At 43.7% G+C, this 18,181-nt stretch overlaps 1 protein-coding gene across 3 annotated transcripts in view; it reads right to left on the reverse strand.

Moving 5' to 3' along the window:
• The window catches only part of FAM135B (family with sequence similarity 135 member B), a 256,633-nt gene that overhangs the window by 182,435 nt on the left and 56,017 nt on the right, over positions 1 to 18,181 (reverse strand). Inside the window, exon 1 of one of the 3 annotated variants that reach the window (XM_044928867.2) lies at positions 3,415 to 3,529. The exons of the other annotated variants lie outside the window; for them this stretch is intronic. The gene's annotated coding sequence lies outside the window, so the exon portion shown is untranslated. Of the gene's footprint in view, positions 1 to 3,414; positions 3,530 to 18,181 lie in introns of those variants that run through there. 3 annotated transcript variants of the gene reach the window in all.

An 18,181-nucleotide genomic window follows, 5' to 3' on the forward strand; every position in this document is an offset into this window, starting at 1 on the left:
TTGTGCATGCATGCTAAGCCACTTCAGTTGTGTCCTACTCTGTGCGACCCTATGGATTATAGCCCCCCAGGCTCCTCTGTCCACGGGCATTATCCAAGCAAGAATACTGGAGTGGGTTTCCATGCCCTCCTCCAGGGGATATTCCCAACGCAGGGATTAAACCTGTGCCTCTTATGTCTCTTGCATTGGCAGGAGGGTTCTTTACCACTAGCACCACCTGGAGAGCCCTCGACTATGTCACTCAGTTCAGTTCAGTTCAGTTCAGTTGCTCAGTCATGTCCAACTCTTGGCGACCCCATGAATCCCAGCACACCAGGCCTCCCTGTCCATCACCAACTCCCGGAGTTCACCCAAACTCATGTCCATCGAGTCAGTGATGCCATCCAGCCATCTCATCCTCTGTCGTCCCCTTCTCCTCCTGCCCCCAATCCCTCCCAGCATCAGAGTCTTTTCCAATGAGTCAACTCTTCACATGAGGTGGCCAAAGTACTGGAGTTTCAGCTTTAGCATCATTACTTCCAAAGAACACCCAGGACTGATTTCCTTTAGAATGGACTGGTTGGATCTCCTTGCAGTCCAAGGGACTCTCAAGAGTCTATTCCAACACCACAGTTCAAAAACATCAATTCTTTGGTGCTCAGCTTTCTTCACAGTCCAACTCTCACATCCATACATGACCACTGGAAAAACCATAGCTTTGACTAGACAGACCTTTGTTGGCAAAGTAATGTCTCTGCTTTTGAATATGCTATCTAGGTTGGTCATAACTTTCCTTCCAAGGAGTAAGCGTCTTTTAATTTCATGGCTGCAATCACCATCTGAAGTGATTTTGAAGCCCCAAAAAATAAAGTCTCACACTGTTTCTACTGTTTCCCCTTCTATTTGCCATGAAGTGATGGGACCAGATGCCATGATCTTAGTTTTATGAATGTTGAGCTTTAAGCCAACTTTTTCACTCTCCTCTTTCACTTTCATCAAGAGGCTTTTTAGTTCCTCTTCACTTTCTGCCATAAGGGTGGTGTCATCTGCATATCTGAGGTTATTGATAGTTCTCCTGGCAATCTTGATTCCAGCTTGTGCTTCTTCCAGTCCAGCGTTTCTCATGATGTACTCTGCATATAAGTTAAATAAGCAGGGTGACAATATACAGCCGTGATGTACTCCTTTTCCTATTTGGAACCAGTTTGTTCTTCATGTCCAGTTGTTGCTTCCTGACCTGCATATAGGTTTCTCAAGAGACAGGTCAGGTGGTCTGGAATTCCCATCTCTTTCAGAATTTTCCACAGTTTATTGTGATCCACACAATCAAAGGCTTTGGCATAGTCAATAAAGCAGGAATAGATGTTTTTCTGGAACTCTCTTGCTTTTTCCATGATCCAGCAGATGTTGGCAATTTGATCTCTGGTTCCTCTGCCTTTTCTAAAACCAGCTTGAACATCAGGAAGTTCACGGTTCACATATTACTGAAGCCTGGCTTGAAGAATTTTGGGCATTACTTTACTAGCGTGTGAGATGAGTGCAATTGTGCAGTACTTTGAGCATTCTTTGGCATTGCCTTTCTTTGGGATTGGAATGAAAACTGACGTTTTCCAGTCCTGTGGCCACTGCTGAGTTTTCCAAATTTGCTGGCATATTGAGTGCAACACTTTCACAGCATCATCTTTCAGGATTTGAAATAGCTCAACTAGGACTATGTCACTACTCTTTATTAAATAAATGATAATTAGGATAAAGAAAGAATGGCAAAAGACATATTTCTCTTGAATACTGCTGACAATTTCAATGTAAATCTGCAAGCTGCTCATTTCTGTGTTCAAAGAGAAGGGTTGGAATAAAAGCACATATTTTTTCAAGCAATTCTCTGCTTTGAGCCCACAGTTTGACAGGCCCCATTGCCACTTTCCAGCAAGGCCAACAACGTGGCCCTCCTCATGCATTTGAGACCTTGTGAAATGACACAATAAAATACACAGCAATTCAGGGGAGAAGATAACGAGTGCTTTTCACCTCCCTGTTTACCTTGGCTAAGCCAACAACCCTTACCTCTCAACACCTCACCTCTCATGCTTACTGTATTTCCAAAAGCGAGAACATGAAGAATCCAAACTTCTACAGCCTGAGAAATGTGTCTATAGATCAGTGAATTTAAATCAAGATCCTGAGGACCTTCTGGGATAACTTAATAATTCAAGCCTCTTAAAATTCCTTGGTGGCGGGGTGCGGGGGGCACTTCCCTGGTGTCCAGTGGTTAAGACTGTACCCTAGCAATGCAAGGGGAGCCCGGGTTCAATCCATGGTTGGGGAACCAGATCCCACCTGCTGCAACTGAGATCCCACATGTGGCAACACAGATCCTGTGAGCTGCAACTAAGCCCTGAAGCAGCCAATTTTTTTTTTAAGTCCCTTGGGTCAAACACACATGCACACACATGCACACACACACACACACACACACACACACAACAAAATGGGAAGCTCATTAACACCTGGGGCAGCTCATTCAGTTTCCACCTAAATAATGAACACACAGGATTTTCGATTTGTCTTTGTAAGGATGTGACCTGTGACAAGTCACCTACCCACTAACCCTCAGCTTCTTCATCTATAATCAAAACCATAATGGGCCAGCATGGCTCCCCCACAAGGGGTGGAAGTGATGATTGCAGGAAATAATACGAATGGAGTAAAACTCTGAAATATTAGGAGCTTCCCTCTTCCATGCAGACGACTGTCCCAGCACTGTCTTTCATCTGGGGCCACTGGGCATCCAGCCTTCCCCAGTCCCAGAAGAGAAACAGTGCATTCAAATTGAAGACACAGAAAGAGAAACTTGGGTCCCTGATTTTAAGTTTAAAAACAGACTTTTGAATGTAATGAGAAAGACCAAAATTTGACAGCAAACATTTTGGAATTTCAAAAGTCTAGGAATTCCAGCCTGAATGGTAGCTTTAGAACATTACAGTGTAATCTATTTTTCCCCCTCTTCAAACTAGAAATTGCCAGCGTTTGACTGGAACAGGGCAATTTGAGAGATACTTGAAAGGAGGAAAGATGCCACATTCCCTGTAAGAGGCTCAATGCTCTTCCCCACCTGCAAACTTGGCCAGGTATCCCTACTTACAGAGACAATGAGTCTCTCCTGACGACCTCTGTGCAGACTGCCCCTGTGCCTGCTCATCCTGGGTCAGGCTGGGGGACACAGCAAGTCCTCAGTGTTTTCCAGGCACTGACTGGTGTCCTAGAAAAAGGACCTTAAAGTGTTCATGGAGCCAGACATGGAAGGAGGCCCTGGGCCAAGAGCTGAGATGTTAAGACTAAGGCTCCTGTAAGAAGATATAAAATTCAAATGATGTTGATGAGGGCAGATAATAAAAAAGGATTAAACAATTCCATCTCCCACACCTCCACTCTCACCTCCGATACTGTGACTTTCTGCAAGCCCAAGAACTTGGCTTCAACCTCACAGGAGAGTAAAGAGAGATTCTGGACTCTATGGCTGCTATTTATAACCTGGAGATTAGAATAGAAATGAAGTTCAGTGTCAGAAAAAGAGCTACAATCCCTTGTAAACCTGGGTTGGTGAGCTATGTCACCTGAGCTAAGGGCCTCATACGGTGTCTGATTGGGGAGCTATGTCACCTGAGCTAAGGGCCTCGCATGGTGTTTAATTGGTGAGCTATGTCACCTGAGTTAAAGGCCTCACATGGTGTTTGATTGGTGAGCAATGTCACCTGAGTTAAAGGCCTCGTACGGTGTCTGATTGGTGAGCAATGTCACCACGAGCTAAGGGCCTGGTACGGTGTCTGATCTGGAGCAGCTGTAAACTAAGTAGCAGTTTCCTCCCTGGGATGTTGAACTGACCCTGACCTTCCTGCAAAGCTCTACAGTTTAGCTGTCTGTGGTGACAGGGACAAAGGATTTAATCATAGAATTTTTGCCTGGTGGGGAAATTGCTGGACTGCCTCCCTCAATATAGAATTTGGCACTGAAACCATGGCAGGTTAAGAGACACCCCAGGACATAGCAAAGGAGCAGCAGAAATCGGGTTGGGACAGGTCTCTGATTCATAACAGGGTCCCTTCCACTTTCCATGAAGCTTCCCAAAGAGCAAAGCTGAATAGGCCTTTGCAGGAGATCATCAGTGATTTAAGTGGCTGAAGATAGAAGGTCAAGAGGCAGTTAATTAATATAAAGAGCCAATTAAGAGGACATTGTCTCAAGGGGAATCCTTTACTCTCTGGAGTCTAAGAATGAAAGGCAGTGATATAGTAACTTACTCTAATAATCCCTCAGCTCCCCTTAGGCCCATCCCCTGAAAAATAGTTTTATCTACTTCCTCTGTCAAACATCTCCACTGGCTTCCCAATGTCTGGAGACTAAAGTCCATCCCTTTGGCATAGCACACAAGGCCGTCCTTGATCTGGCTTGAAGGTACTTTCTTAGCTTCATTTCTCACCCTAGCCTTCCAGGCAACCTCCTCTTCAACCCTTTGACATTTCCTGAGCCATACAACACATTGCATTTTACAAATATTATTTCTTAGGTAGTTATTCAAAGTGTCCTTATGCACAGGTATTGTGTAACCTTGGTGGCTCAGATAGTAAAGTGTTGGCCTGCAATGCAGGAGACCCGGGTTCCATCCCTGGGTTGGGAAGATCCCCTGGAGAAGGAAATGGCACCCCACTCCAGTATTCTTGCCTGGAAAATCCCATGGACAGAGGAGCCTGGTAGGCTACAGCCCATGGGGTCACAAAGAATCGGACACGACTGAGTGACTTCACTTCATGAGGCTCAGTTAGCCGTAGTTTGTTTACTCCGCTGATTTGCCTCTTACTTTACAACAAGCCCATCACAAATGCATCCCCAAAGCTATACAGAGTCAAACACGTGGTCATCAGTATCTTTTACTAAATCTCAAAATTACACACTCTTAAGTATCACCATTAATAACAAGACCTGTCACTAAGTGAGTGATCAGTCTTTGCCAGGAGTTCTCCCAAATATTTCATATTCATGGACTATTTGACCCTTACAATGACCTTGGAGGTGGGGGAGATTAACCTAATGTTAAGCTGGAAAAGACTCAGAGAGGGCAAGTCACTTGACCAAAGCTCAAATGGAGTAAATAAAAAATGGAACTGGATCCCAAATCACATATTTTAGGCACTGTATTTCAGCCATAAGCACTTACTTGGAAACATTGGGTGTAACTGGGAGATCAAGGATCACTCTGAATAGGCTCCTTGTAAATGAGATGTGGCTGTGGAGGGAGATGAGACAGAGCCCACTCCTATATCCATAAAACTGTTGATAGGGAAGGCAGGTGTTCTCCTGACAGTGGCCATATTAGAATGTCCATTGTTCAGAAGGACTCCACTCATTGGCTTCATTGAGCATTCCATTTGGAATGGCTCTAGTGCAATGGAGACGAAAGGGGCAGCTAAGCCTTCTTAATGCATTCTCTTTAGAGCATACGATTAGCATCCTCCAGGCTTGGCTTTCTTTCCATCCTGGTTTCACCTCTTTGAATAAGAACCTTATTTGAACCCTAAGCTTTCACATGAGCTTTGGTGAACAACCGGTCTGGTAGGCACTGTCCTTGGTGCTGAAGCCACACAAAGGAGGCTTAGTTCATGGCATCCAAGAGTTTACAGGAACTGGAGAATTTTAGTACAGTTTGGTAAGCACAGCACAAAAGGAACTTATGCCTCGAACTACACATCAATACACTACACCAAATGACTATCAATCAAATGTAAAGGTGCTTAACTTCACTTACAATCTTACAAACACGAATTAAAAATTGTAATATGATATTAGTTCACACTGACCAGATGGCCAAATGAAAATGGCAGATGAAGCCAAGTGTAAAAGGATGTGAAAGTGTCAGTCACTCAGTCATGTCTGACTCTTTGTGACCCCATGGACTGCAGCCCACCAGGCTCCTCTGTCCATGGAATTTCCCAGTCAAGAATACTGGAATGGGTTGCCATTCCCTTCTCTGGGGGATCTTCCTGACCCAAGGATCCAACCTGGGTCTCCTGTATTGCAGACAGACTCTTTATCATCTGAGCCACCAGGAAAGCCCAAATGCTTAACTTCATTTACAATCTTACAAACACAAATTAAAAATTGTAATATGATATTAGTTCACACTGACCAGATGGCCAAAATGAAAAAGGCAGATGATGCCAAGTGTAAGAGGATGTGAAATAAATGAAATTTCTTTGTACAGATGGGGTTAGTGTAAATTGATATGACCACTTTGAAAAACTATGTAGCAGTATCTACAAAAACTAAATGTGCCTATAATATACCCTATATATACATACCCTATATAACATACCCTATAATATAGCTATGCTAATCTTAGCAATATATCCAACAGAAATACATACACATATACATTAAAAGGCATGGATATGAATACTATCATACCTATAATACTTCAATACTGGAAATTATACAAATCTTAGTAGAATGAGTAAATTAAATGGGGTATATTTATACTTTAGACACTAAATGGTAAAATACTACTATAAGCAGGAATATGGATGGATTACATAGTCATGTTTGAACAAAAGAGAAGCCAAATTAAAAAGAATGCATACTGTATGATCCTATTTCTATAAAGTTCAAAATAGTCAAAACTAATAACCTATGGTGTCAGAATTCAGGACAGTATGTTCTTAGCAGTGGTTTTCAGTACCCAAAGGGAATCAGGCAGAGTGTATATGATGCCTGTTTGTTTGATATAGATGCTGGTTAAACTGAATTTCTGAGTTTTGGAAAATGCATTGAGATTATACAAATATGCATTATTTCAATCATTATTTTTACATTTTCTTCCACAATATTAATATATGGCAATATGCCTTTTAACTTTATTTTTCCAAAAGGCTCATGTTTTATCCTGAAAAAAAAACACACATTCATGTCCATTGAGTTAGTGATGCTATCTAACCATCTCATCCTCTGTCATCCCCTTCTCCTTTTGCCTTCAATCTTTCCCACATCATGGTCTTTTCCAGTGAGTCAGCTCTTTGCATCAGATGGCCAAAGTATTGGACCTTCAGCTTCAGCATCAGTCCTTCCAATGAATATTCAGGATTGATTTCCTTTAGGATTAACTGGCTTGATCTCCTTACAATCCAAGGGACTTTCAAGAGTTTTCTCCAGCACCACAATGCCAAAGCATCAATTCTTTGGCACTCAGTCTTCTTTATGGTCCAACTGGGGATTCAATAACAAATAGCTAATGAGGTCATGGCTTCCCTTGTGGCTGAAACAGTAAAGAATCTGCCTGCAATGCTGGAGACCTGAGTTCAATCCCTGGGTCAGGAAGATGCCCTGAAGAAGGGTGTGGCAACCCACAACCGTATTCTTGTCTGGAGAATCCCATGGATTGAGGAGCCTGGTGGGCTACAGTCCATGAGGTTGCAAAGAGTTGGACACAACTAAGTGACTAACACTTTCACACTTTCACTTTCAAAGAGGTTATACCTTCCTCTTAAATTGTCAATATTTTTATATTTACTTTTGTCCCTAGTACAGATGCAGACTTCTATTCATCCTTCAAAACCTAATTTAAACATCTCATTCTCTCAGAAGTCTTTCCTAATCTCGTATTCCCTTATTCCATTCAACAAACTGTCCCTGAGTGCCTACTGCATAGATGTCACCAGCCCAGCTACTAAGTGAGTAAAATGTCCTGTCCTTCCAGTACTTACATTGTTGAAGCAGGACTCATGTGCATTGCTCTCAAATACAATTTCCAGCTGTCGTAAGTGCTATGAATGAACAATGCACAGAGCTTTAAAACAGGGAGCATCAGGGCCAGTCTTGGAGGTCAGGGAAGACTTCCTCAGGCAGAGTTAATTAACCTGGTACCATCTGGACCTTCTGTGTTTGCACTCTCTTCACTGCACTGTAATTCATTTTCTATCTGTCTGTATTATCGTCTATGAGCAACACAAGGTCTGGACTGTGCCTTACTCATGCCTTGATTTCATGTCCGAGGAAACTTGGGTGGCCTCTTATAGGCAGTCAATAGATCTCTCTTGAATTGACTTGTATGATCATCATCATTATTCCTGCTCTCCTTGTGGCTGCCACCATTACTGGAGAAAAATGTAGGAAGCGTCTAAGTGAGCACAGACCCTGTGTGATGAACTCTATGTTAACCATAACTTCTTGGCAGCTAAAGGAAGAAAACAGCCATTTGCTGATGATAAAAGAGAAGAGGAAGCTGAGGAACTCTGACTACTTCTCTGGAATGTTCATTTGTTTCAGCACCTCCTCTTGAGTTCCTCGTAGCACTGGCACAAACTTGCAAGCTTTCTGTGGATACTATGGGCAAATCCCATATCGTGATCGTGTTTTGCAAAAAGCCTGGCTAAAAGCCCTGCTTACAAGGAGGACAGCAGACAGAGGTGGCATCTGGACCAGAGCAGAGATCAAAGAAACTGTCCTGACATGAAACAAAATCTGCTCTTAAGTACTTTAAATATTAGAGCTGGATTTATATATATATATACCTGAAAGGCCCCTTTCAGAAATCCTCCCCCATCATAAAAGGACAAAGGCACTGACTGAGACCTGGGAAGATCAATTCCAGGACATGAGCAAGCAAAGGGCAAAACCATGTCTTGGGCCCCAGCTTTGAGGGTTTTATATGCAAGAATCCCCCCACTGTGCCTGGTTATTTTAATATTTTTCCTTGTACTTTGTGACATATTCTGTGCATCTTTTTAAAAAATTGTGTTAAATCATTTAACATGAGATCTACCATCTTAACAAAATTTTAAGTGTACAATACAATACTGTGAACTATAGCCATGATGTTATACAGCTGGTATCTAGAATTTACTTAATCTTGTATAACTGAAACTTTATATCCATTGTACCCAAAATATGAAATTCTAGCTAAGAGAGTACTTTCTAGAGAGGAAAGTTTACAGAGAGGGCAAAGTCAGTATTTTCACTGTTTTATTTAATCCTTTCAACATCTTTGCAGACCCACCCTCCCCTGGCCAACTTTCATATGTAGCTGACTTGGCTCCTGTGGTTTCTATTTCTAATTCCATCTGTGCTGATATGAGCAGCCACTACTTCCTGATCACCCACGAGCCACACACACCCAGACACTTGACATGCACCACTTCTCATGCCAGGATGGACACTGAAAGGGCATTTACATGCGCCTTGGATACCCTCTGATGCATAACAAGATAACCCTGAAACTCACTGACTTAAACAACAGTGTTATTGTCGACTCCCTGGGTCAGAAATTTTATCAGATCTCAGCTTCCTGACCCTACATCCAGCCTGGGGGCTCTGAGTCATGGCTGGGATGTGCAAAATGGCACCTGGCCTGTCCGTCCTGAGGGGCAGTCAGAGTTCACGTTGGTGCTGGTCTCCATGAGAGAACATTCTGGAAGGTGAGAGTAGAAGCTGCAGACCCTCTTAAGGCCCAGGCTTGGAAGATAAAGGACAGTACTTCAGTCACATCCTACTTGTCAAGCCAGGTGAGATGACTGATCCAGGCATAAAGGGAGGAGAAAGAATTTCTGTCTCCATGGGGGAGGGCGAGGTCACCTTGCAAAGGGAGAGATATGTCATTACAGGCATCCTTGGACATGGAATCTACCAGAGCATAATGGTTAGGGCCACGTTCTTTGGAGTCAGACATGTCAGCTCTCCCATTGCTGTGTGTCTATGAACACATTATTTCTCCTTTCTGAGCCTCGGGTTTTGTTTTGTTTTGTTTTTTCACCTCTAAAATGAGACTAACAGCAGCCATCTCATAAGATTCCCTAAGGGAATAGATAAAATAATAAATGAAATGAGATTAATACTCAAAAGATTTCCTAAGGGAGCAGACAAAGTAACACATAAAATGAGCTCAACACGAGGCCTATGCAGAGCAAGACTCTATAAACAGTTACTAACGCTAAAGGGACCATGCAATTTATCATCCAATTTTGGGTAGTTTTGAGAAGGGGGGAGGGGGCTGCTTTGTGTAATCACGTGTTATCTACAGGTATCCACTGAGGTTTATATTTATATAAGCCTCCAGGTGTATATTCACCTCCAGCTACTATTATCATTCACCTTTCAGAAAGGAGGAAAGCAAACTGAAACTCAAAGAGATGAGTAAGCTGACCTAAGTGTGTGTGCTTGCGTGCACGCTCCCTCACACACTCATGGAACTCCCCTTCTGTGCCGGGTGTTGAACAAAAGAATACACATCCCTGTCACCACAGAACTTATCTTCCAGGGACAGAGATGGGATTACCAAACAAGTAAGTAATCCATTTGCAGTAATACTGGCATCTATGGAAATAAGTCAGGGTAAAGGGAGAGAAAATGCATCCGTGGCATGGCTTCAGCGGAAAGGAACAGACAATCCTGATTCAATGATTAAACCCACAATGGCTCACAGGCCTGTCCGGGTATCCCTTTTCATGAGAGTTTTGCTGGAACACAGCCGTACCCTTTTGTTTGCATATTCTCACGGCTGCCTCACGGTGCAACTGCAATACCAAATACTTGCAACAAGTCACAAGCCTGCAACTCATAACAGATCTCCTACCTCTGGTTTAAACAACACAGAAACATAACAAATGTATACTCATCCCCCCACACACATAGACACAGTAAGTGAAGAGTCAGAGGAAAATGATGTCATGCCCCTGGCCCCTGCTGTCCTGAGGTTCTCAGGCTCCACCCATCTTTTCATTCTGTGGCTTTCAGGTTATAGTTTTATCCAAGCCTGAAGGCTTTCAGGTTTGCAAAGTGGCTACAGTTATTCCACATATTGACATAGCATCAATATCAGAAGGAGGAGAGACATCTCCTAAAACTGCCTCTTTTGGGAGAGAAAAAAACAGTCCTTCCCATAGGTCCCCATGATCCCCAGGCCTCACTGTACAGGACTGAGTCACATGCCCTTCCCTAAACCAGCCACTGGAAGGGAAGGAGGCTGAATGGACAGATACCCATTAGGAGAATCCCTGGGACGAGCAGGAGGACTCCTCTCTCCTAAATCACATTTTGGAGAGGTACACACGTGAAGAACTGGGGGCAACAGAGGAAAGAACTAGACACCCACAACATCTGACATGAAGAGCAATTGCAGCGGGCAAAAGGGTCAAAGATTCCGTTACAAAGGGAGTTCAGTGAAGGACTCAGGATATGACATCCGAACACAGACCTGGATGACAAAAAAAAAGAAAGCAGGTCTTCAAAAGATTGTATAAAAGAGCTTCTCAGGTACAGGAACTACTGGTTAGGAGCAGGGCTGGTATTCAGAGCCCCTCTCTGGATTCAAACCAGCGTGGTCCTCCCCACTCCAAGCTGCCTATTGAATCTGTCCTGGGTCCTTCACCAGCTGTCACTTATTTCATGGTCTTCCTTAAAGTCTTCGATCACATCCTCTGGAGCAGATGTGTCCCCCTGTCTCATTCCACCTGTACTGCCAACGATTCTTCGAACATGGATTAGCTCAGACTTCTCTTCTCCTATTACGATGTAAGGTCCTGAAGGTCAGTGGCCAATTTTGACTCAGACTCATAATGACTCTGACAGTATTGAACAGTGTGAGCACACAGCACAGAAACAGAGCAGGACTCTACAGTCCTTCCCTGACCATGTCCTCCACCTGCCTTTTGCAATGGAAAAGCTTTAGCCAAAGAATAAGTTTAATCAGAGAAGTGAGAACACGCAGAAGCAAAGAAATACAGTAAAACAGGACAAAATAATAACAGTTTCATCAGTAAACAAAGTTAAATTCCTTCTCCAGGGCTGTACCTAATATTCTGAGCCACATCCTGTGAGCTGCCTTGTAGAGACCAAAACCCACACAGGGCAGAAGAAGTTAACTGCATGATGACCAGACTGTAGCCATGACTTAAGCTGCCAAATTCTGAGAATTGGCCTCAAAGAAATGAGAACAAACCAACTCTGAAACTGAAAACTAACTGTACTGAAAACAATCAAGATGATGCTGGTCAGACCCACTGCATGACCAATTTCAAGATGACTCAGAGCTGATTGTGTCGTTTCTACACGTAGCCTCCTCCTTCTGCGTATAAAACCTCTTGCTTCTTGATGGGTGGTGAAGTGTGGGGGAAGCCGGCCCTTGGACAAGCATCTGCCCTCTACCCCCTGCCCCCTCCCATTGTTAGCATCCAAAATAAAGCAAAGGCTCCTTTCCAGCAACCTGGCCTCTTCACTGGCTTCCAAGCAAATGAGCAACTGGAGCCTACTTTGGTCATGGTGGTCACGGTCTTGGTGAGTGAACATGCCTTGTATTAGACACAGTATAGATCTGCACTGCTATCTGCTTCACTTCCTTGGGGTTGAAGGAGCCCCACAAGAACTTGATTTTCTTGCAACAGTCTAGGTACTCAATCATCGACAGAGGGATGGATAAAGACGATGTGGCTCGTATATACAATGGAATATTACTCAGCTGTAATAAGGAATGAAATTGGGTTGTGATGTGGATGGGCCTAGAGTCTGGATACAGAGTCACGATAATCAGAAAGAAAAGAGCAAATATTGCACATTAATGTGTATATGTGGAATCTAGAAAAATGGTACAGATAAACCTATCTGCAAGGCAGGAAGAGAGACACAGATGCAGAGAATGAACATGTGGGCACAGTGGGGGAAGGAGGGGTGGGATGAGTTGCAGGGTCAGGATTGACGCATATACATTACCACGTATAAAACAGAGAGCTAGTGGGAAGCAGCTCAGCTCAGTGCTCTGTGATGACCTGGACGTGTGGGACGAGGTGGGAGGGAGGTCCAAGAGGGAAGGGATATATGTACACATACAGCTGAGTCCCTCAAGTAGGAAAGGGCAACCTGCCCCAGGATTCTTGCCTGGAAAATTCCATGGACAGAGGAACCTGGCGGGCTATAGTCCCTGGGGTCACAAAGAATCAGACACAACTGAGCTCGCAGGCATAGCTGATTCAGGTCATGGTACAGCAGAAACTAACACAACATTCTAAAGCAATTATACCGCCATGAAAAGGCACACAGAAGAAAAGACAAAGCAGTGGTATCCACTCAAGCTTCAGTTCCTAGAAGACTCCGACGGGAAAACGCCAAGTCGGAAGAGGAGGCAGGGAAGCCATGCGGTATACAGCCAGCAAAGGGAGTAGATGCACATGAAGGGCCTCGAAAAGCGTAATAAAATTAGGTCTGATTTTTCCAGCAATACAAAGCCACTGAGGAGCAAACAAAATTGACTGATTACCTATTGTATTTCAGGAACAGTGCAAGCTATTTCACACACATTTCATGCTCATCAAAGAGACCACTAAATGAATGTCGTTTCTGTTTCATAGAGGATGAAATTCATGCTCGGCAAGGCGAGGCGGCTGAGGGTCATGTGGTGAGAAAATGACTAATGCCCGAGTCTGTGACCTTTCTTCTCAGCCACATAGTTGACCGATGCTCTAAGAATCCACTTCGGTAAGAAGAGAGAGAACAGGTGTGCTGGAGAGGGGCAGATACAACAGGTGGGGACACCCGTTAGGAGCTGCTGCAATAATCCACAACAGAGAAGATGAAGCCTGGCTCTGGGCATCGTTAGTAGAAATCAATCATACTTGGAAGCTCAAGTGGGTGAAGAAAAGGGAGCAGCTGCAGATAATACAAATGCACCCACCTTGGGGAGGTGGGTTACAAAGGAACAGCAGTCTCTCCTGCCCTTGTCCCTGTGACTAAGTCAAAACATGGGCAAAACTGCCCTCGGGATTCTTTGCTCTAACTCTGGGTCTGCGTTCTAAGCTTGGACGAGCTTTAGTCACAAGGACGAAATATTATTAGTTTAGCTGTGTTTTAGCTCCAGCTTTCTCTATGAATCATGTGTGCATGAATCATAATCAACACTCTTCATATTTTAGAAGCAAATGCATAATTTTTCTTACCCAAGGAAAAAAATCAATTGCTGTCTAAATATGAATCTAATGTTGTTTCTGCAGCTCTTGAATTTTTTTTCAATTCTGAACCTTCATTTTCTTTGGAAGGGAGGATAATCAGGAAAGCTAAGGAACAAGAAAAGAAAAAATGACATGTATTGAGTATCTACCCCGTATTAGACTTTCCAAAGCCATGGTAGATATAAATGGTTCCATTTTATAGATGAAGAACCTAGAGGTTATAAAGCAATGTGTTGGCCCAGCATCACACACCTAGTAAGAAGTAGAAGATTAGGATCCATTTACAGACTGCAGACACCAAATCCTACACTGCAATGCTCCTGCCCAGCTCACCGGGTCACAGCATAAAGAAAGGACGTCAGAGTGACCCCGTGACATGGTTGCTTTGGGAAGCAACATTCAATGCTCTCCTTAACATGGCTATGACATTTCTTATCTATTGTTGGTTTGTTGCTGTTCAGTAGCTAAGTCATATCTGACTCTTTACGACCCCATGGACTGTAGGCCACCAGACTCCCCTGTCCATAGGATTCTCCAGGCAAGAATCCTGGCATGGGTTGCCATTTCCTTCTCCAGGGGATCTTCCTGATGCAGAGGTTGAACCTGCATCTCTTGCAATGGCAGGCAGGTTCATTACCACCGAACGACCAACGAGGCCCAACTATCATCTTAGGGCCCTGTATTAACAGTTGAGAAGCAAATCATCTCAGGACCTGTTAACTGTGTATGAATTGGAGATACCAACCAAGCCTGGTTCTCAGAGTTCATGTGAAATATACGGTTCAAGTAAGGACATTATTACCAAAGAGTGGCTGCAGTCAGCCTGGCCATCTCTCAGCTCCAGGACATGCCCTGAGCAGCCCCACCACCTGCACTGACCACTCCAGGCACAACCTCTGCTCTTCCTCTTGGAACTTTTGTCTCCCAAGTCTGGCTGAAACCAAGCTCCAGGCTTAGCATCCACCCATACCTCCTCACCACAGGGGAAGCAAAGGTGTCATCTTCATTTTACGGGCGCACTGCTTTACTATGTAGTATCACTACTGTTTTCAAATACAGTAACACTAGTACCGTCTTACATATTAAAATGCATTAATAACATTATTATACTAAATATTAATTATCAAATGCAACAACAATTATAATAGCTCTAATAGCTTAGGTATAAGAGTTTTGAAACCTTTTGTGTATTTTCAACAACATTATTTCACAGTCTCAGTCTGCTCTGAGAATTAGGTCCACAAAAAAGTTTCTAAATAAATCCACAACGGAATATGACTCAGCCATAAAAAGAGTGAAATAATGCCATTTGCAGCAACAAGGATGGAACTAGAGATTGTCATACTGAGTGAAGTAAGTCAGAGTAAGACAAATATATGATACCGCTTATATATGGAATATAAAAAAATGGTACAAAGGAACTTATTTACAAAACATAAATAGGGTCACAGATATAGGAATCAGCATTATGGTTACCAAGGGGGAAAAGAGGGAGGGATAAATTGGGAGATAGGGACTGACATATACACTCTTCTATATATAAAACAGATAACTAAGAATCTACTAGATAGCACAGGGAACTCTACTCAATACTCTAATGACCTGCATGGGAAAAGAATCTTAAAAAAGCGTGGATATATGTACATGTATAACTGATTCACTTTCTGAACAGCAGAAACTAATACAACATTATAAATCAACTATAAAAGTCACTTCAGTTGTGTCAGATTCTTTGCGACCCTATGGACCTGAAGCCCACCAGGCTTCTCTGTCCATGGGATTCTCCAAGCAAGCATACTGAAGTGGGTTGCCATGCCCTTCTCCAGGGGATCTTCCTAACCCAGGGATCAAACCCAGGCCTCCCACATTGTGGCCAGATTCTTTACTACCTGAGCCACCAGAGAAGCCCAAATCAACTATACTCAAATAAAAAATAACTTTTAAAAAAAAGCCCCCACGTATGTAAAGGTCACAAACTACCCTCTACTCTCAAAATGATTTTTCCAAACCACAGTTCTAGTAGTCCTTTTGTTTAAAAACTGTAAGAGAGACTTCGTATTTGGTTCCCCACTGGAACTGAAGCAAGCTACCCCCGTATCCAGCTGGAAGGCTAGGATCTGGATTGAGCAGATATTGCAAAACTACAGATGCGCTGAGCAGGGCTGCTTCAGCTTTCTACCACCTGCGTATCCTGGACTTCGGACCACACCATCTGTGATGATCGGCATGCCCTATTGTACTGGGAGGGTTGGGTACCCCACTTTGTAATAACAGTGTCACTAAAGAGGTGGGGCTGGTCTCCTTCCCCTAACACGGGGAGCATTTAACCTAACACGTATCTTAGACATGACCATTGGTCACTGGAGAGGGAAATCATGGAACTCGGCAATATCCTCGGTAATAAAATGATGGGAGAACCTATATTCACAAGAAGAGTTCACTGGGCATAATGTAGGAGGCCCAATGTATCTGATTGGTGAAAAGATTATATTTACATGTACATCTCTCCATTTCTCTGCAAAACACTCCTGCCCTGTATTTTTATGTTCTGTGTGCTGGTTCTGTGACGGCAATGCAATGCGGAGAAGTGGCTTCCTCCACAGAAATGCTTGTTGAAAGGTATTAATTTGAGTTGGACAGCAGGGACCGAAGTGCCCGTGGGTTTTGCCAGTGACCACCGTGTCCCAAGCACAGCTCTCTGTGAAAAGAACATAGCAATCTGGCCTGTGTGCCCATCCCATCTGCTCTGTGTGAAATCAAAGACTGAGGCACAGGGGGTTAATCTTGGCTTCATAAACAATTCTGTGAACACAGCAGAGGTTAGAACACAGGAGCACCCCTGGGCTTACTCTGGGCAAGGCTGTCTGTAACATAAACATGCCACGCTGGCACAGGGATAAGGGAAAGGACACTCTTGTATTTTGCTGGTATGAGCAAGTCATAAAATCACAATAGTCTCTAAATACAAACTTGGCAACCTTGTGTCCACCTTGAACAGAAAATCCTTACATAGTAACGTCCACACAGGGCTTCCCAGGTGGCTCAGTGGTAAGGAATCTGCCTGCCAAATGCAGGAGACGCAGATTTGATCCATGGGTTGAGAAGATCCCCAGGAGTAGGAAATGGTAACTGGTCCAGCTGCCTGGGAAATCCCATGAACAGAGAAGCCTGGTAGGCTATAGTTCATGGGGTCACGAAGTCAGACACAACTGAGCGACTGAGCACACTTGCAGAATCCACACAGGTGGGCATATTGGATTCAGACAGGATTGGCCATCAGGTCAGATTCGAATGTGACTTTTTTAAGTGTATGCTTTATTTTATATTGGAAAAGAGCTGATTGACACCCATGTGTTAGTTTGAGGTGTATGGCAAAGTGACTCAGCTATACGCACACATACACCCATTCTTTTGCAGATATTTTCCTATACAGGATACTGCAGAGCACTGAGTAGAGTCCCTTGTGTTATATAGTAGGTCCTTGGTTATCTACAGAACGCGGCTTTTTAAACAGCCCGAGTGGTAGGAACCTGCCTTGGCAATTAAATAAGCTGGTGACATTACTTAAGAGCTATGCAACCTTCAGGAAATCCTTTCATCTTTCTAAGTCTTGGTCCATGGCTCTATATAATGAAGATAAGAACCTATCTCATAGAGCCGGTGGCGGCAACACTTAGTAATGTGTTTCCTAAAGTGTCTGCCCACAGTACACGCTCATGAGCATAGCTTGCTCCCTCCCTTTGCCTCTGGGACGACTGAGTGCTGAAGACTGACCCTGACAAATGGATGACACATAAGGTAGAATAAGGTCCAAGGCATTAGCCTGTTCTCCAAGCCACTCGCAGTCCAACCTCTATCAACAGCCTCTCAGCTTCTTTAACCCCCAATTCTGAACTCCCACTCTGAGTCAGCTGGTCTGTGATGAGCTGCTATTTCTGATGAGAATGCATTATATTCCTCAGGATTTTAGGAATAAGGGGGAAAGTCATAGCATTTGTGAATGATATTGGTAGATAAAAAGAGTCTAGGCGTAAGAATCGGACAAATGAGCCAAACTCCCAGGTTTGCTACCTCCTAGCTGGACTCAGGGCAAGTGGCTCAAGTGCTCTGAGTCTAGTTTCCTAGACTGTAAAGTGAAGAGAAGACCTAACTTACAGCAGCAGAAGGCGAAAGGAAGACCTACTTCCAGAGGCTCTGGGAGAAAGCAATGCCCGACTGCCAAC

Source organism: Bubalus bubalis, chromosome 15 (assembly GCF_019923935.1).
Source record: "Bubalus bubalis isolate 160015118507 breed Murrah chromosome 15, NDDB_SH_1, whole genome shotgun sequence".
NCBI lineage: Eukaryota > Metazoa > Chordata > Mammalia > Artiodactyla > Bovidae > Bubalus > Bubalus bubalis.